This window comes from Lactuca virosa, chromosome 4 (assembly GCF_052849685.1).
Source record: "Lactuca virosa cultivar CGN04683 chromosome 4, Lactuca_virosa_CGN04683_v6, whole genome shotgun sequence".
NCBI lineage: Eukaryota > Viridiplantae > Streptophyta > Magnoliopsida > Asterales > Asteraceae > Lactuca > Lactuca virosa.
Window position 1 is genome coordinate 493,529,478 of NC_136429.1, and position 20,562 is coordinate 493,550,039.

At 39.3% G+C, this 20,562-nt stretch overlaps 3 long non-coding RNA genes across 3 annotated transcripts; all 3 read right to left on the reverse strand.

The window, feature by feature from the left end:
• Positions 1–2,198: 2,198 nt before the first annotated feature.
• LOC145169389 (uncharacterized) lies at positions 2,199–3,435 on the reverse strand. Its single transcript, XR_013742464.1, has 6 exons — positions 3,219–3,435; positions 3,057–3,125; positions 2,912–2,973; positions 2,768–2,817; positions 2,521–2,622; positions 2,199–2,343 (listed from the first exon to the last, which is right to left on the reverse strand). It is a non-coding gene; the product is annotated as an uncharacterized LOC145169389 (long non-coding RNA).
• A 254-nt stretch (positions 3,436–3,689) lies between these two features.
• LOC145108086 (uncharacterized) lies at positions 3,690–4,164 on the reverse strand. The gene is made up of 3 exons (XR_013708070.1): positions 4,119–4,164; positions 3,955–4,042; positions 3,690–3,767 (listed from the first exon to the last, which is right to left on the reverse strand). It is a non-coding gene; the product is annotated as an uncharacterized LOC145108086 (long non-coding RNA).
• A 624-nt stretch (positions 4,165–4,788) lies between these two features.
• LOC145103917 (uncharacterized) lies at positions 4,789–5,744 on the reverse strand. The gene is made up of 3 exons (XR_013706934.1): positions 5,702–5,744; positions 5,406–5,475; positions 4,789–4,827 (listed from the first exon to the last, which is right to left on the reverse strand). It is a non-coding gene; the product is annotated as an uncharacterized LOC145103917 (long non-coding RNA).
• Positions 5,745–20,562: the final 14,818 nt, after the last annotated feature.

The window sequence follows — 20,562 nt, forward strand, 5'->3', positions numbered from 1 at the left end:
CTTCGAGGAATTAGGATACCCTCCATGGAATAGGAATACGGTAAATTAAGGAGGGGCATATGTGTAAAAGTGACGGATCCGCAGGGGCTATAACGAGGTCCGCAGAGACACCTCTGCAGAACCTTCGTAATGCAAGCAACATGTTCTTTAGCGTACAAAAAAAAACGCAGAAATCCAGAAATGTGCGGAGCTAAATGAGCAATCAGCGGATGATGCTCCGAGAAACTGGTCTTCAGCAAATGGTGCTCCGAGGAATTGTTATTCTGCTTTTTTTGTGTTTTTTTTTACCACATCGATTTTTCAGAGCATAAGTTCATTCTGCAGAGCCTTCGGAAGTAGCTCTGAGGAATCCATGTCTATTTGTAGAAACAGACTTTTTTATGTCTATATTTTGAAAACCATACCCAAAATATGGCTATTATAGGCTTAATCCTCCCATCTTTTGCCTAATCAGCCATGACTCTATGCACTATAAGGGAGACTTAAAATGGACGGTGAGCTTTAGCTAGTTGTGGACTTGTAATCAAATTAGAAGAGAACTACTAAGGGGGTTCAACACCTATTTGTCTCATTACTATCTCCACCCTTGCTCTGTGCACTCTAAGGAAGACTTAAAATGGACGGTGAACTTTAAGAATAATTAGCTTTAGCTGGTTGTGCCGTTGTGGACTTGTAATTTTATTAGAAGAGATGAATTAAGGGGATTCATGGGGTTCAACACTTATCTGTCCCATTACTAGCTCTAAAACTACAGCCAAGTGAACAGCTCAACCTAATAACCTCTTTAACTCGTGTAAATATTTGTTTGTTTGAACTTATTATCCAACTTGTCCATTTCAAGAACTCCAGCGTTAACCATTCAACACGTACATGTAAAATGAAATCTAAAAGAGTACTATTTATTGAAATTTATGCAATAACTATAAACATATTAAAACGACAATGGAGTTAAAAGTTGCACTCTTTAATATACATACACCTTTATATATATAAACATTGTAATCTAGTTTTAGTAGTTAGAAGAAACAACTCGAGATTATCGTCTTCAAGGTGTGGATCCCATTAGATGAATCGTATGAAATCAATCAAGTCCACTACAGTAAAAAAAAAAACACAAACTAAACACTTTAAATACATTATTAATCAGTTTTTTTTTCTTTTCTTGCGTACTTGTATTGACTTGACCAAACAATACATGCACCTAAAATGATTAGTCTGATCTGTGTATAGTTAGTTGTTCGAGCATGCAATGATGGTGTCATGAACTGCTAAATATAGAAAACGATTTGGAGTGTTATGAAGGAAAAACGACGAAAAAGTAAATTGTTGAATGAAATTGGCAATGGAAACTCACGAGCAACGATCCAACACAAATTGTTTCTCCTTTGTTTCTACTTTTAGAATCTTACGAACCCACAACCATCACATTGCACCTTTTACTTTCACTTTCCCATCCACAATGTATCTTTACAACCTCTTTATCCTTTCTAAAAATGGAATGCATCATTTTGTTAAGAAAAATATGTGTAAAAAGCATGCAATGAGATATGTATGTTTTCGTAATGATTGTATTTAGAGGTGTCACTTTTGGAATGTTCACTTATTAATAAGTCATTTTTGTTATATTTTATCTTTCATATATCAAAATTAAGTTGTAGTTAAACACTACTAGAAACAGGTTTCAGAGACGGATGAATCCGTCGCTAAGGACATTTGCGACGGATCAGCGACAAACATACTCCATAGCCAATTAAAGTGTGGCTAATGACTTAACGACAGATTTAGCAACGGATTAGTTTTGTCTTGCGACGACCTTAGCGACAGAATATCCATCGTGAATTCGTCACTTAATACATTTACTCAATAACATTGTTTCGTCGTTGATCCCTCGCAACACTCTATATCTGTTTTTTTAAATTCCGTCGTTGATCCCTCGCAAATTAAAGATTTGATTTTTTTTTCTTTCTGTAGCTAATCCCTCGCAGATATGTAATATCAACTTTTTTATTTGTATTATGAATCTAAAAACAATAAATACCAAAAACATAAAATAGTTATACAATTCCAAACCAAACTTTAACATTTAAATACCAAAAGCATCAAATAAATATACAATCCAAAACCAAACATTAATATTAAAATACCAAAGTTAAGTATTGATTGATATTTGATTTCAACATATAATGTACGATAATTCTAAATTTCCTCTCATATTTTGCATTTCCGCATAAATCTTCTCCATTGCTTCATATCTTGCATCGGAAAGAAGGAGAGAATGGAATTTGATTCCGATTCTTGTTAAATCCCATTGAATTAGGCGAACCAAGTACCACTTACGTTTTCCTGCAATGGAATGAGACTTGGTCATTGTTGGAAGCATTTGTTGCAAGCAAAGCCTTTCTATTGCTGGAAAGGAGATTAGTGTCTACTCATTTGAAATCAAATGTTGGACTGGAATGGAATTGAATTCCGATTCCGACCAAATAGTAATTGGTAATACATGTTGGTGAAAGAAAATACCGTGTTTAGGAACTGGTGTTCAGAAATTGTCTTCTCTTTTGGGATTCAATTCTTTGAACATTTGTGTTGACCATTATGGACCGTCTACCACAACAAAATTAACTGCACATTTAGTATTTATAAAAATGGATGTAAGATTTTTAATTAGGAAGGAAATTATAGAACTACCATTCTTTATCAGAACAACTGCACATATTATTTAAAGTTTATATTCATTAAAGATTGTTTCATAAAACAATACAAGTACCTGGCATCAATCATTTCGAGGAGATGGTTATGATATTTTATGCTCAAAACCTACATATAAATAGAGTCATTGACTAGTCAACTCAACGATCTTTTGCAAAAATTAGAGTTCTCTTTTATTTCAACAAAATGGGAAAGAACTTACATGAACATTGGGCGTAGACTTTGGATAAAAGAAGGATTTAACTGTGTTGGTAACCATGGATCCTATACAAAATTTATTAAAATTAAGGTCAGAAATTGACAAATTTGATTAAAATTAAGTAAAGCAGCAGCGTACCCTACCCTACCTGACGGATGCAGCACAAATCATTTCATTACCCCTTTCCAATAAGCCAATATAGTTTATGTGTTTTGATCTACAAAAAATTACAAAGCATTAGCAAATTCAGACATCAACTTAATGGGTAAAGAAAGTAACAGAGTATGTAATATGTATAGCTTAAACTTACCCACATTTGTAAATAACATTATGAATTAAGTTGATCCCACTTCTCCTGTCAAGAACATGTATAAGCATTCATCCATGGATGAATCATCTGATGGAAGATCTTATTAATGAATAAAGGACCATGGGAATACAGAGCATAGTGTAAAATGTTCTTAAACTTACCCACATTCTTTGTTCCTGCATTAATCGTGAGTCACATAACAGTTTTTATAAAAAAAATTTACAGAAAAGCACTTGCATTTTTAATGGAAATATGCTAAGCTTCAAATCAAAAGGAAAAAACACATGAATTGGTCAATTGAAATATAAAGTTTTAGAGAAAGTTTGCCACATCCATAGCACTCTCAGCTTTGAGCAAAAAAACTCGGATAATCCATGACAATTGGCTCCTGTAAACTCCACAAATTAAACCAATCAATTGTAAAATCCGAACATAAAATCATATATATTTATGTTATTAGAAACTAAGTACCTCAGGATAGTTGTTTCCATTGATGTTCTGGAGGCATTGGATAAGTTTACTAGCATTTTTGTTCATGTTTTTTAATCCCTGATCAATAAACCAAGTAAAAAATACAGACTATTTAGAAATGTTGCATTTTGAAGAGGTAAATCAGCCCACAAATGTTTTGTCTTCTCAATATCAAACTACCTTTGCCTATATTGGTATCCATAATTAACTATGTTGCTATTTATTTCCTAAAAAAACAATAACTACTACAAGGAAAGGGGCTTACAGTGTTAACGTGTGCCTTTTTATTCATAATGATAGCGAGTCTACTTTACTGGGTTTTGCTAACATGTATCATTATAACGCATGTACACCTGAATTACAAATAGTGACTAGTTAAGAGTGTTGATGATATAAAAGATATGACAAGATAATTAACTAAACCTGTACCTGGTGTCATATTGACAACAGTTGGTATGGAGAATGGTGAATGGTGATCAAACCTTTGAGACAACATCATGCACGAATGAATCAACCTGGAAGGCGACATTCTTTTAGGAAACATAATAACAAATGATTAAAGTTATTAATCAAGTAGTTTAAGAAAAATTAACCTTTTGTACAACAGCCTCATTAATTAGTGGGCCCTGCAAAACAATATTCAACACTAATTATAAACTTTAAATTAAAGAAAGAGGGTGTTCAGATGTGTGTTATTATAGTAGTTATTGCGAACTAAATGAAAATCAAAATCGGTCAAGGTTCTTAAAGTTAGGGGTAATTAGGTAATTTTACATTTATCTAAATAATTCATTACCTGGGCCATACCTTTTGATAAATCATTGCCAACTTTAAGGTCTTGAACAACATTTGAGAATGCTTTTGTAAATTTCTCATATATGCCTACAAGAACCATAAATATTCATAATACCAATTATATATATATATATATATATATATATATATATATATATATATATATATATATATATATATATACACCAATCATCATTTACTTTTATGTTTCCCCTTTTTATCAAATTAGAAAGTAAAAAAGTCTGACATAGATAATGGCTTATTATATTTATACATTTTTGCACAAGTATTCTATTTGCACATACACATATGTTTGTCCACTGTTACGGAATTTGGTTGCCAACTGAAAATACAAAATCAATAAGCAATTAGCAAACAACATTTAACACTAATTTAACTAAATCACAACCACTCTAATTCATTATTTGAGAAAGATGATGTGGTAAAAAGGTCATATAACAATACGTCCTACAAAACATGAAATATAGAGTTGAGTGCATCATAATGTTTGGCTTTGTGGTTGTACAAATCATTTTCATTTTAAGATTTGAAAACAAATAAAAGATTAATTAGTATTTTACATGAAATTGTAATCCTTTAGACTCCATGATTGTTAGAACAAGGGCATTCTTTCCAACAATATTGACAACCTTCTCTTTAAGATATTCATCCTGAACTAAAACGACTTGCTCTGCACCAAATCCAATGACTTTTTGATCACTACCAACTTCATTGCTTCCAAATATTGTTTTAAATAACTACTAAAAATAGGCATCACAATGTCCATTTTAAAGCACTTGTTCCTATGTTTGTCATATGTTTCTAACTCAATAGCTATATTCTTGACCTAAAAGTCAAACATGGATCCTACAAAGAAAATAGGAATAGAGAAGACAAGAGTATTGGAACAAAAATACATACCAACAATAGGTCGAGGCATTCTGCAATTCATGATTGCTGATGTTTTGAATTTGAGCCCCTTATCAAATGCCTACACCCAGTACCAAATTCATTTCAGATCATATCTAGAAACAAAATCTGTATGCTAATTTATATAATTTAGACTGCAGAAATTGGAGTCAATATGATAATCAATATGAAAACCCTACGAAAAAACAAAATAAAGGAGTTAAGGAAGGTAGAGCTTAGAAAAATGAATGGTTATATGAACTTGAAACAAAAGAAAAGTAAAAGAGCTACATGAAAATGCAACTTACACAATACTAGAAGCCATAATTGGAAGCTGACGACAACTAATTTAGATTTGCTCGAGTTTATGATCTGAAGCAGTAAAGGATGAACGAACAGACTGAACGGCATTGGCAGGGAAACGACGATTCTTCAAGTATAATTTAGTCTTCAAAGAGGGGCGATGCAGGTGGATGGTGGTGAAGGTGATTTCTCGGGCAGAGAAGGGCTTTGAGTCGACAGAAGGTCGATTAGGGATTTAGAAGGAAATCATTCAGGGTTTTCGTAAGAAATCAGTGGGAATGAGAAGAAAATGAGGGAACGAAAAAGAAAAGCGGGAATGAAAATAAAACGAGGGAAGGAAAAAATAAAGAAAAGCGGATGATGAAAAAAGGAGGCGTCTGATCTTCTGCGAGCGATTGGCGAGGGCCAAGAAAAAAAGGCATGTGATTTTTAGAAATCCATCGTTGTTCCCTCGCTAAAAGGTTTTAATTTGTGATGGATTAGCGAAGAATTGTTTATGTCGATAAAATCTTACCATTTTGTGGCTGATCCCTCTGTGATATCTCTCTGAACTTCTCTATAAGTATATTGGTCGATATATTTATGTGTTCCGTCGCTGATCTCTCAATAAGCCGTCACTTATTAGCTAGCTACAGAATGAATAAATCCGTAGCTGCTTTCGTCGTTGAAGGTAAGGTTTCTAGTAGTGAAAAGAAAGCTAACAACTAACATCTCAAATAAATCCGTTAAAAATGGCATGCAATCCTATCATCGATATATTATCAAATCTCACAAAAAGTTACTAAGTTTTTGTAAAAATTCGATATAACACAATTTATTTTAGTCTCAAACTGGACGCTTATTATACTGATTTGTTATAATTTTGATCACGTAACCGGTTAACCAAATTGCAAACTGACGTGGTATGTTGAGATGTCAGTTATGATGATGTGGCATACTGACATAGTATGATGACGTAATACTATTTGGTGATATCATATTCTAAGTGCCAAAGTTGAAAAAAAAAATCTAATATATAATGATTTTGATGATAGTTATCCTATATATAGTTAATTTTGTGAAGTTTCCCACATATTTTGTGAAATTTCCAAAATATGGTAATTTTTAAGATATTTATCCAAAATATAATGACTTTGTGGAGCTTTCATGGTCATGTTGATTAATTATTTATGTTTTAAACGAATAATACATGTATATCATGTGTTTTTGAAATTATGTTTATAAAAATTTCCATAATTTCATATAAAAGTAAAAATCAATAATCTAAAGGCACTTTATAAATCAATTAGTTGACTAAGTGTTACTAGACCAATGAAAACTAGATAAAACGTCAGTATAACCTTTGTGTTTCGTAGGATGCGAGTAGGGGTCATCTTTGTTAATCGCGGAAACGCAACATTAGGAATTGATCAATTTCCTAGTCAGTATTCACAACCCCTTTTACCTTTTTCATAATTTTGGGGTGAAAAGCATGTCAACTAAATTACAAACTGTTATACAATTGTATGCATTCTTGAACAATTATCGATGTACATGTATGTATTCTTTTATACGCTTTTGTTGTATGCTTGAGATGTTATCATATGCTAAGTCCCCAAAAACTAAATACAACATATTAACTCACTTTTTGGTCATAATGGATAGTGTTATGTGGAGTTGACGTCCCTACTCACGCTGCAAAGTGAGTGCATATTACGAACATATTCCCTGATGGGTTTTATATGTCACAAAAAAAATATTATTTTGGCGGAAAAACATAAACGCTAAGTTCACATGCACCCTAAGTGATTTATGTTCTCATTATGATTTGCAAACAACTATTGAATTTTAAGAACACTAAAAGTAGGTTGCTATTTTCGAAATTACTAAACGGTTATTAGAAAAATAATTACCTTAGTTTATTATATCAAATAAACTAGTAATCCTTTCTTTATTGGTCTTCAGAAAGTAAGCACCATAAGTCTCGTGCCTCTAATGGCTCACATCCAAACACTAGCAATTGGAGGCTAAAGAGGAGAAAGGGGGAGAGGAAGGATTCTCGGTTTTCTATTAGGAATAAGAATGGCTGAAAATATGAACCCTTAGGAGGGCTTATATAGGTGAACAGAGGAGCTAGGATAAGGCATGCTTCCTTGGATAAGCCTTATCCCTTTTGCTTTCCCCCTATGGCATCCAAGTTTCCTTCGAGCCCAAGAAAAGCTCTAGAAACCATGTAGAACTCCTCTAGAATCTGTCCACCTCTAAGGTAGGTTCTAGAGTTTCTTAATGCTCAACTTTTAAACATTGTCACCTTTAGTCCTTTCACTTTTAATTAATCCAATTAATCCCAAAATTAATTCTACTTAATTTCTGATTAATTCTTAATTAAACAATACTATTTCTAACTAATATATTATCATCATAATATATTAATAAATCATTTATATTGATATATATTTAATTTATTAACCATATATTAAATTAATAAATTAGTCTTTATCTTCAAATAGCATTCCATTCCATTACTAGGTTTGAGGCAACCCAAACCTAGTGGTTGAGTTATCGAGTAGGGTTGAGTTATCGAGTGCGACTATGCTCGAGTGGGTCTCTGATATTTTTATGTTGTATTTCAGAGAGACATCATGGTTGGGACACGCCACACACCTGAGAGCAGCGGTGTTACTGATGAGGAGATCCGCAGGTTGATTCATGAGGAGGTGGCTGCGGCCATCCGGGCTGAGATTCCGGAGATGTTTAGGTCTATAAAGACCACGTTGATCGAGACTTTTGATGAGCGGTACGCCGCTCTTACTGATGCTGCTGTTGATGCGGCCACCGTAGCCGTTGCTGCTGCAGGCCGCAGGGGGGTGACTCGTTGCTGTTCCGAGAGTTCAGCAACACGAAGCCACCAGAGTTTGATGGGACTCAGGATCCGATAGACGCGATGAGATGGATCTCTGACATTAAGGGGTGCTTCTACATATGTTAATGTCCGGAGCATCTGAGAGTACGGTTCGCGCTGAACCAGCTTCGCTTGGGAGCGAAGGACTGGTGGAAGTTCGTGACAGCGCACTTCACTTCTGTAGAGCTTGTTGCGGTGACCTGGGAGAGGCTCACCGCTATGTTCCGAGATGAGTACGTTCCCCCGGTGGAAAGGGAACGGTTGGCCCAGGAGTTCTTGACCCTCAAGCAGGGTACCGAGTCTGTTACTACGATCACCAGGATGTTTCACGAGAGGGCGATGTTTTGCCCTGAGCATGTGTCTACGGAGCAGGTACGCATGAGTCGATATCTGAGTATTCTGAGGAGAGATATTCGCGAGTTCGTGGGAAACTCGACGTACCGGACATTTTCCGAGCTTCAGGCAAATGATCGGAAGAGGGAGATTGAGCTCGAGACTCAGGCCAGGGAGGAGGCGGAGTCTCAAGGGAGGGATCGGCGACCGGCACAGTCCCAGCCGGCAGCCAAGCGGGCAAAGCCCGCCGATTCGAGATCAGGGAACCAGAAGGGCCGCACTTGTGGCAAGTGCGGCAAGAGCCATGAGGGGATTTGTCGAGCAGGGTCTTGCTACAAGTGTGGCAAGGAGGGGCATATGGCTAAGGATTGCACCAAGGGATTTGCGGTGTGCTTTCGCTGCAATCAGACCGGCCATCGGAAGGCCGAATGTCCACAGCTGCGGGGGTCGGCACAGGGCGGACATTTTCCGAGCTTCAGGCAAATGATCGGAAGAGGGAGATTGAGCTCGAGACTCAGGCCAGGGAGGAGGCGGAGTCTCAAGGGAGGGATTGGCGACCGGCACAGTCCCAGCCGGCAGCCAAGCGGGCAAAGCCCGCCGATTCGAGATCAGGGAACCAGAAGGGCCGCACTTGTGGCAAGTGCGGCAAGAGCCATGAGGGGATTTGTCGAGCAGGGTCTTGCTACATGTGTGGCAAGGAGGGGCATATGGCTAAGGATTATACCAAGGGATTTGCGGTGTGCTTTCACTGTAATCAGACCGGCCATCGGAAGGCCGAATGTCCACAGTTGTGGGGGTCGGCACAGGGAGCACTGCAGGGGTCTGCCCCTGCTACCGTACGAGCTACTGAGAGTCGGCCAGTGAAGGTCGAGGGGCCAAAGGCTCGCGGGAGAGCCTTCCAGTTGACAGCGGAGGTGGTCCGCGCAGCACCCGATGTTGTGGCTGGTATGTATTCTTTCATCTATTTATTTTGAGTTTGAGATATTGTGCTTATATTATGATGTGCGTAGGTACTTTTCTTGTGAGTTCTGTACCTGCTTTGGTGTTATTTGACTCTGGTGCGAGTCGATCTTTTGTGTCGTTAGCCTTTAGTCAGCACATCGGTATCGATCGAGAGGCGTTGAGTCGACCTCTACGAGTTTCCATAGCTGACGAGCGAGCGGTATATGCTACTGAGGTGATTCGAGGATGTGTACTCGAGATCTTCGGCATTGAGTTTCCGATAGATCTGGTCCCGATTGCGATGGGGGATGTGTGTGTTATAGTAGGAATGGACTGGTTGAGCAGGTTTGGAGCGGTTATCGACTGTGAGCGACAGCTGGTGACCATACGAGACCCTAGTGGGGGAGTACTTACGGTGTACGGCGAGGGTACCCATTCTGGGTCAGCATTTTGTTCGGCTGCTAGAGCGAGACAGAGTCTACAGCAGGGATGTAGTGGGTTTGTAGCCTATGTGATGGACACTCGAGTGTCCGCTGAGAGGCCGAGTTCGGTTGATGATGTACCGATAGTGCGAGAGTTCCCAGATGTTTTCCCCGAGGAGTTGCCGGGTGTGCCTCCCGAGAGGCAGGTGGAGTTTCGCATCGATTTGGTCCCGGGAGCGGCGCCTATTGCCAAGGCACCCTATCGCCTTGCGCCGCCAGAGATGCAGGAGTTATCCTCACAGCTTCAGGAGCTGCTGGGGAAGGGGTTTATTCGACCGAGTAGCTCATCGTGGGGAGCGCCGATCCTTTTTGTCAAGAAAAAGGATGGTTCACACCGAATGTGCATTGATTACCAGGAGTTGAACAAGTTGACGGTCAAGAACCGTTATCCCTTACCAAGGATCGATGATCTGTTCGATCAGTTGCAGGGAGCAACTTGGTTCTCCAAGATCGATTTGAGATCTGGATATCATCAGATGAGGGTGCGAGACGAGGATATCCAGAAGACGGCGTTCAGGACTCGTTTTGGGCATTACGAGTTCGTGGTGATGCCTTTTGGGCTCACCAATGCACTGGCAGCGTTCATGGATCTCATGAACCGGGTGTGCAGGCCGATGTTGGATCGTTCGGTGATCGTGTTCATCGACGATATATTGGTGTATTCGAGATCCAGCGAGCAGCATGAGGAGCATTTGAGAGAGATTCTCGGAGTTTTGAGATCGGAGAGGCTTTACGCCAAATTCTCCAAGTGTGATTTCTGGTTACGAGAGGTCCAGTTTTTGGGGCATCTCGTTAATCAGAGCGGGATATTGGTCGACCCGGCCAAGATTGAGGCGGTGATGAATTGGGAGGTACCGAGATCCCCCACCGAGATCAGGAGTTTTCTGGGGTTGGCCGGCTATTATCGGAGATTTATCAGGGATTTCTCCAAGATTGCCCTTCCTCTCACCAGTTTGACCCGGAAGGGCGTGACTTTCAGATGGGGTCTAGAGCAGCAGGCCTCATTTGAGACTCTTCGCCAGAGATTATTCGAGGCCCCAGTATTAGCCCTTCCGGAAGGGATGGAGGATTTTGTGGTGTATTGTGACGCATCGATATCGGGTTTGGGTGCGGTGCTTATGCAGAGAGGGCATGTGATAGCGTACGCATCGAAGCAGCTAAAGCCTCACGAGGTGATATATCCCACCCATGATTTGGAGTTGGGGGCCGTGGTGTTCGCCCTCAAGATCTGGCGTCACTATTTGTGTGGGGTTCGGTGTACCATATACACGGACCACAAGAGCTTGAAGTATTTGATGGATCAGCCCAACCTAAATATGCGCCAGAGGAGATGGTTGGATGTGGTAAAGGATTATGATTGTGAGATCCTGTACCACCTGGGCAAGGCTAATGTGGTGGCCGATGCCCTGAGCCGTAGGGCGGAGAGTGCCCCGATACGAGACGTTTGTATGAGGTTGACGGTGATGACTCCGGTGTTGGATACCATTCGAGGGGCCCAAGCAGAGGCTGTGAGACCGGAGAACCGCAAGAGAGAGCGGGTGATCGGACAGGTATCGGAGTTCGTTACCGATAGTAGAGGGCTTATGACCTTTCAGGGTCGGATTTGGGTGCCATTCGTGGGCGGGGCACGTACCATACTGATGGAGGAGGCGCATAGGTCGAGGTTCTCGATCCATCCCGGGGCCACTAAGATGTATTGGACCTGATAAGAGAATATTGGTGGCCCTGTATGAAGAGGGATGTAGCGTGGTTCGTTGAGAGGTGCTTGACCTGTCGCAGGGTTAAGGCCGAGCACCAGCGTCCTCATGGCAAGTTGCAGCCACTTGAGATTCCCCAGTGGAAGTGGGAACAGATTTCTATGGATTTTATCACCAAATTGCCGAGGACCGCGAGGGGTGTCGATGCAGATTGGGTGATCGTCGACCGGCTGACGAAGAGCGCTTATTTTCTTGCTATCAGTGAGAGCTCTTTCGTAGAGAGGCTGGCAGAGTTGTATGTGAGGGAGGTGGTATCGCGGCATGGAGTGCCAATCTCGATCGTGTCGGATCGAGATATACGTTTCACTTCCAGGTTCTGGAAGAAGTTCCATGAGGAGTTGGGCACGAGGCTTCATTTCAGTACCGCTTACCACCCACAGACGGACGGTCAGAGCGAGCGAACGATTCAGACGCTCGAGGACATGCTCTAAGCATATGTGTTGGACTTCGGAGGGAGTTGGGACACGTATCTGCCATTGGCTGAGTTTTCCTATAACAACAGCCACTATTCGAGTATTGGCATGCCTCCCTTCGAGTTGTTGTATGGAAGGAGGTGTCGAACTCCCATCTGATGGGGAGAGGTAGGGTAGCGAGTGATGGGTAGCACCGAGATAGTGCTTCAGACGACAGAGCAGATACAGCAGGTCAGACATAGAATGTTGACAGCTCAGAGTCGCCAGAAGAGTTATGCGGATAGGCGACGATCCGAGCTCGAGTGCCAGGTGGGAGACTTTGTTCTCCTGAAGGTATCTCCTTGGAAAGGAGTGATCCGATTCAGGAAGAGGGGCAAGCTGGGACCCCGGTACATTGGTCCGTTCCGGGTGACCGCGAGGGTGGGCAGTGTAGCGTATCGTTTGGAGCTACCTGCGGAGTTGATCCAGATACATGATACCTTCCACGTGTCTCAGTTGAGGAAGTGTATAGCCGACGAGTCGGCGGTGGTGCCGCTGGAGGATATTCAGGTGGATGCGAGCCTGAATTATGTGGAGAGACCGATCGCGATCCGGGATCGAAAGGTCAAGATTCTGAGGAACAAGGAGGTGCCCCTGGTTCAGTTCCAGTGGCAACATCGGAGAGGGTCCGAGCTGACGTGGGAACCGGAGTTGGAGATGCGGGAGCAGCATCTAGAGTTGTTTGCAGAGCGAGACTTCGAGGGCGAAGTCTGATTCTAGTGGGGGAGAATTGTAACATCCGGATTTCCAGGTATTTTATTTTAACCTTTTATTTTGAGTTAAAGAGAGGGACTCGACGAGTTGGTGCCTAGACTCGTCGAGTAGGATCGCAGTTCGCTGACTGGATTAATGAATGGACTCGACGAGTCGGCTAGGTGACTCGACGAGTCTGTGCTGGCGGCAGAAACCCTAAATCTTGGGGCCAGTGCCCTATTTAAAGGCCTTTATGGCCTTCATTTGCGGCCACTGCACCCCTGAGAAACCCTAGAGAGCAGAGAGAAAGCTTGTAGTGCAAGAGGAGGGCTAATTCATCATTCTTTGGTGTGTTTTAGCAAAGGGAAGGAAGGACTTCGAGCTAGGCTGACTTGTGGGACTCAAATCTCCCATCATTTCGTTCAGAGCTGCTGTGGGAGGTAAGGATTCATGTCTATCTTCATTTGAACAATATATTTCATGAATCTAGGGTTTCATCTCTTCACTTTGGTAAGAGATCTAGTGGGTGTGATGTCCCATTGTGACAATATTATCAGATCTGGACCTTGAGAGGTCCAGAGATTCTTCAGCTTTATGCAATCCCTTATGAGTTTTGGGGCCTAGGTTATTATATTAAAGGTTATTTTGGCATATAGAGATGATAGTGTGATGCATGGGCCTAAAGTTCGAACCTTTACGTGACTTTTGAGTGCTAGAAGGTTAGATCTACTAGTTGGTGAAGCAGATCTGACCTCAGAAGGTCGTTTGAGTATTGCCATGGAAGGAACTCCCCGAGTCCATAAGGGGACTCGAAGAGTTGAGTCGGGTTGACCCGCGATTCATGACCAGTGGTGACTCGTCGAGTGGAAGGTTCGCTCGGCGAGTCAAGTGAGGTTTAGATAGACCCAGAGGACACGCTTGGACTCGCCGAGTCACCTTTGTGCACTCGACGAGTCTGGTCAAAGTTGACTGTTGACTTTCGTTGACTTTTAGGGTCCAGTCAATGTTTGGACTTTTGAGCTGTTGGAGGGGTAAAATGGTCTTTTACCCTCCTGAGAGAACTCAGAGAGGGAATAGCCTAGCCTTTGAGAGTCGTATTGATTAGAGTGGTTATTTTATGTGATTAGGGGGGCTAGATCAGTATTTCCGAGTTCGAGATTTACCGAGTTACCCGAGGTGAGTCTTCTCACTATACTTTACCTAGAGTGGTAATTAGAGTATGTGACAGAGTATGTTGTATGCTATTATATGATGTGATATCTATGTGATTCTGTGCTATGTATGATTCAGAGTTTATAGAGTTAGGACCGGAAGGTCCACAGAGTTATGGGACTGGAGGGTCCCACTGAGACACTTTGACCAGAGGGTCATATAGAATTATAGCCTCAAGTGGCTAATATGTGTTGTATGTGGTATTTTGGGGAACTCACTAAGCATTTATGCTTACAGTGTTATGTGTTATGTGTTTCAGGTACTAGTGACGATCGCGGGAAGGCGCCGGCATGATCCGTACACACAGACCGAGGATTTTATTTGTGATCTTGGGATATGTTTTATTTGATGACAATTGTTGAACATGAGATTTGAGAATGTTTAAATGAAAAATTGTTTTGAAAATTTACTTGGTTACACATTGACCTTCTGTGACGTCGAGACTTCTAAGTCACTGAGACTGAGCTAACGATATTACAAAAAGTTCTATTGGAACTTTGTTACCAGAAACAATTCCATGGCAATGAAGTTTCAAATTCAAGGTACACTCCTTGAACACTTCTCTTGCATTAAAGTTTCCAACTCACATGAAGATTTAATAACCAACTTTTATTATGGAAACATTTCCATATTCTCATATGATCATCAGTTTTGACCAAGAATCATCTCAACCTAAAACATGTCACTATGTTCCTCCCAAACAATATCATACTTCCAACTGTCCATAAGCAACCAATCTTCAATAAACCTCAGAATGTTCTTGACAGTTTTTTAACAACTCCAGTCACACAAAAAATTCTAATTCTTTTTCCTCTTAATGCTCAAGGCATTTGAAAAAATCAGAACAAGTGAATATTACAACATATGTAATCGATCCTATATCTGAAGCATATGGGACTCGATTCATTATGTCTTACATAAGGATCTTATATCTATTATGCCACTTGTTATAATATTTCCATAAATCGAATTTCATATGTTGAACTATTTCAACATGATATTCGCATATGTCTATGACTAAGTTCTATTAAACTATATGATCTAATCCTTTAGATTCGAAACAAAGTATGGGTTTCCTCACCCATAAGTCTATTATAGCGAAACAATTCCCAAACTTTGCAATTTTGCAAATTGAAAACTTTGTTCCCTACGCATAGTATTGTCAACATGCAATACTAGCATAACAGTTATGCTCCCACTAGCTTTGACATGTACCCAGAAATCAACTAGACTTCTAGAAACCAATACTCTTGATTTTCTTAATGAAGTACAGATTTTTGTTACGCTGTTGGGTCGAATATATATAGTGAGAAGTCGAAAGTAGTCAGAGTCTATAAAGTGTCGAAAGCAGTACGATTTCGACATATTATCTATTTACAAGGCAGTTCAGTTTCGATACTTAATGTCTAGTCCTTGTATTTTTTTTTGTTAGTATGTTGTACACTATAAATAGGGTAAGTACAAAGAGTAGAGGGGAACAAACTGAGCATCATTTCAGTTGTACTCAAATATTCTCTTGTACTCTTCAGAGTTTAATTGAGCCAAACAGATCTTATTTAGATCTCATGTCCCTTACAACTTTTATCGAATAAATTGTGTTCTTAACTGTAACACCCGCAGATTCGGGCTAGTCAATTAAGATATAAGAAGCGTTAAAAATGATTTTTTTATAGAAGATTAGCTAGGATAAATAATCTTAACCAATGTAATAGTTAGGGTTAACAATTGTAACCTATTTGACGTAATAAAGAAAACTTATTTGAATATTACATGTTTCATGATTATTATAATATAATAAAATAGGAAAAATCAGTCGAATCGTCCGTAAATCGTAAAAATAAGTGCGCCAAAACATATATATATTATTATATATTTAGGAAGTACACATCCTCCCGATCCCGAAAATATAAATTTTTTCGAAATCCGAATCCATATGAATTAGATATGATTTTTATAAGATACAAAAGTCAGTCGCGCACAATGAATGTATGGCGTAAAAAGCTACGAAGAGAATGGTTGACTTTTAACTAATGCGACCAAAATGAAAATCGTAGTAAAAAGCTACGAAGAGAATGGTTGACTTTTAACTAATGCGACCAAAATGAAAATCGTAGTACTCCTTAAAATAGGAATTTTGAGAAAAATAATGCCAAAAACGGAGTTCGTACGAGAGAGTAATGATTTTATCAAAATTATTTAATTTTATAAAAATATGGACAAAAATATAAATTCAAAATTAGCCGACGGAGTCTAAAAGAAAGTTGTAGATCTCGACGATAGCTACGTGTGCATATAAAGAACGTGAAAAATGGAGTTCGTATGAACGAGTTATAATTTTTAATAACACATTTAATAACACTTCACGGAAAAAAATGTAGTTTGTCTTGCGTATTGTCCTAGACGAGCTGACGAAAATCGACAAGTACGCAAAGGGACTTCCATCGGAGTACGCGGTGCCAATACGTCAGGCACCTACCCTGGAGGCAGCTATCTGGGCTGCCAAGTTTGTTGAGGAGATGATCAAGGGAAGAGCCGCCAGCAAGGTTGAGGTTGGCAAAAAGAGGAAGTTAGAGGGATCTGCAAGGTCCAGCCAAAAGACCAAGTCTGGCTCAAGGTAGTTTGGAGGAGGAGGGAATGAAGCTAAGTGGTGCGAGAAGTGTAAAAAGAAGCACTTCGGTAAATGTAGCGAGGAGGTGACTTGCTACAGATGTGGAAAGACAGGGTATTTCGCCAGCAAGTGCGCATCCAACAAGAGGGTGTGCAACGAATGTAATGAAGAAGGGCACATTTCAAGGGACTGCCCGAAGAAAAATGAAGGAGCAAGACCAAATGTGCCGCTAAAGCCAAAGGCAAGAGCATTCCAAATGATCTCTAACGAAGCAGGTGGCAATGCAAGGGATCATGAATAAGGATCTATGAAGTAACCACGTGGATAGTATCATGTGGTGTAGCCTATTAGAGGCATAGTATAGGTTGAACCTGAACATCTATGTAACTGTTTCAAGAAATAATATAAAAGCCTTGATTTTGTTATCTGATGTGTTAAATGATTATGTGAAATTCTTGTATGGTGAGTTGGAAAACTGTGAGACAATACTTGGGATGAGTATAAGAATGTGTGAATGGTAGTAGAGGCCTATACTACCGGAAGCATAGGACTCACGGTTGGATCATGGAAAGTCACAATGTTACCAAGGCACTAGTAATTGATTCTATTTTGTTTATGTCTGTCATTAGCATCGTTTCGGTAATGACTAAGAAGATGATTGTTAATCCGACCCTAGTGGTCATATCAAATCGAGTCTGACTAAGATGAATATGTTACGTGGTTCAAAGTACCAAGATCGATGTAGCATATGACTTAAGTCAAAAGATTGAAGAGAAAGAAAATCGAAACGATCAATAGAAGTATCACAACCGTTGCTAAGGTAATAAGTTTGTAGCTAGATGTGCTACATGCTAGAATGTGATTATATCACGTTAGAACATGAAGGAAGGTATATTTCGTTCTGGAATTTGACTCTAAAAGACCTGGGTCTAAGCGTTGTATCATACGACGAGATCTCATTAGAACAAGTCCCATCGGTCTGTTACGGTCTTCGAAGTAAAGAACTTATCTTAATTTAAGTCTATTTAAGAAAGAGCAGGAGTCTCCAATAAGGACTGAGTTTGTAAACTCGAAGGTCAAGATTGAAAGTCCAGCATATGATAAAGAGCGGGTGCAAGATTGGGCACCGCCAACAGTCAAGGAGTCCTAGAGTTAGATACTCATTTGAAATGAGATAAGAGTTACGATTACCACCTAGGATGGAAATGAAATGAACGGAGTCATTATACAAGCCCTGTTTTTTTTTATGATTCCAGGACGTGATCATCCTAAGGGGGAGATCACTGTAACACGCACAGATTCGGGCTAGTCAATTTAGATATAATAAGCGTTAAAAATGATGTTTTTATAGAAGATTATCTAGGATAAATAATCTTAACCAAAGTAATAGCTAGGGTTAACAATTGTAACCTATTTGACGTAATAAAGAAAAATTATTTGAATATTATATGTTTCATGACTATTATAATATAATAAAATAGGAAAAGTCAGTCGAATCGTCCGTAAATCGTAAAAATAAGTGCGCCAAAACATATATATTATTATATATTTAGGAAGTACACAACGTCCCGATCCCGAAAATATAAATTTCGTCGAAATCCGAATCAGTATGAATTAGATATGATTTTTATAAGATATAAAAGTCAGCCGCACACAACGAATGTATGACGTAAAAAGCTACGAAGAGAATGGTTGACTTTTAGCTAATGTGACCAAAATGAAAGTCATAGTACTCCTTAAAATAGGAATTTTGAGAAAAATAATTCCAAAAACGGAGTCCGTACGAGAGAGTTATGATTTTAGCAAAATTATTTAATTTTATAAAAATATGGACAAAAATATAAATTCAAAATTAGCCGACGGAGTCTAAAACGAAAGTTGTAGATCTCGACGATAGCTACGCGTGCATATAAAGAACGTGAAAAACGGAGTTCGTATGAACGAGTTATAATTTTTAATAGCACATTTACGTATTAAAATAAAATGTAAATCATATATATATATATATATATATATATATATATATATATATATATATATATATATATATATATATATACATATGTATATATCATTAGAAAGTTATCGACGATGCGGTCGTTATAAGACTAGTGTTGAGTACTTTCGACATTAGTTTAGTACAAATATCATTAAATCTATTTAAAATAGTATTATAAAGGGGTGTTTATTCATTTAAGTAAATATAGAGGGTGGTTTTTGAAAATTCAATTCCTATAAATAAGAGCCTCTAGGCTCTCATATTTCTTGCACCATTCTCTTGATTCAAGAGTCTTTCTCTTCTTATCCCCCGAGCATTTCGGTCCCTCGTGATTCGACTTCTCTTTCTGTAGTTTTTAGTATAGTAAGGTGAGCGCTGAAGCGCTGCAAGAATCTTTCTTAGAAAGATTCAGCGACGAAGTTCCGCCCCTGCAGAGCCCGACTCTTAGCTAAGTAAGTTAGGCTACGTTACTTTAAATATAGCTTATAATATCGTTATTATAAACCTATAAATAAAATTTATCAGTGATTCAAAGTCGTTATATTGATTGAGCTACTTACGGGGATGATGTCTAGGCTGTGATTTAGTGAGGTGTTTAAAATGGGATTTCCAAACAGTATACTTCGTATACCAAACAGACCCTACCTCCGATATGATCCTACCTGGTTGTTCCTTACTTGATAGATCATGAAGTAGACTTTGAGTTAATGATGAATCTAGAGTAATAATTAGTCGCAATAAAGATTAGACTAAAACTTAGCGATAATAATGCTAGGTTTCGTCGAAGGAAAATAGAATCGTTAGAAGCGAAGCATTGCCCGAGTTTGGAATCATCACCTTAACAAGTGAGTGCGTAGTTACTTTCATCTTACATATAGATATGAAGTATTTAATATAAGTTGCGTGCTATGTGTGCATATTATCTGTGTACTTAATATTTATGCTGGATGAACAAAAATATACATGTTTTAATTGTTTTAAACTGTATATATATTTTATACCTATAATTATAATGGGTAAAGACGGGTAGATGAAAGATGAGTTGGACGATCAGATGAAAGGTGATAAAGATCATGAGATGAGGGTGAATGGTGAAAAATGAGAGGAGCCTTTACCAAAGCGTTGGCCCCGCATCTAGCAGAGTATGGATGACAACCGCGGACTATTCTAGACAGTCCGATGGAACACTAGCAGGCTCGCAATTTGTAGGTGTTGTGAACGAGACGTTCACCCCGTGTACTCTAAAAACCCATTGACATGTATTGCGAGTGGACTCTCGAAAATAATATTGTCAATAAACGAGATAAACCCTAACGAGTATGGACTTAGTGTCTGTTATATAAACCCTGGCGACGATGGACTTAGTGCCTGTTATATAAACCCTGGCGACGATGGACTTCGTGCCTATTCCTTAGGACAATCCTTAGGAATAAATAATGAGGGATAGACGATTCATAGAGGAGATACTTAAGAATAAAAAAGATAATGGGGATGGGTAAATGGGTTA